Source organism: Gekko japonicus, unplaced genomic scaffold, assembly GCF_001447785.1.
Source record: "Gekko japonicus isolate JY-2015 unplaced genomic scaffold, Gekko_japonicus_V1.1 scaffold1266, whole genome shotgun sequence".
NCBI classification, from domain to species: Eukaryota; Metazoa; Chordata; class Lepidosauria; order Squamata; family Gekkonidae; genus Gekko; species Gekko japonicus.
In genome coordinates, this window is record NW_015169813.1 from 268817 (window position 1) to 269189 (window position 373).

Here is a 373-nt window from a genome sequence, read left to right on the forward strand (position 1 = left end):
GGAATCGAACCCTGTTCTCCCAGATGAGAGTCCGCGCACTTCCCCACTACACCAAGAGAAGGGGGCAATAGTCCCTCTCCTATTAATTCCACTACTAGCAACCCCCCCTCCCCCCATTGTGATTTTTTTTAAAGCCCCTTTTGGCCCTACTGACACTTCCCGAAGCTATTAAAAAGAGTGATTCCGCTTCTCTTCTTTCGGATCGTTTCCCTCTTGCGCTGCCCAGCCGCTCACGCGAGTGAGAGACACAGTCCGCTGCCCCCCCCCTCTCCAAAATGTGCTTTTAAAACACAAACGCCCCTGAACCCGGTGTCTTTACGACTGACGAAGCCCTCTTCCTTCCTCATCCTGCTACTAAATCGATATTTTAAAA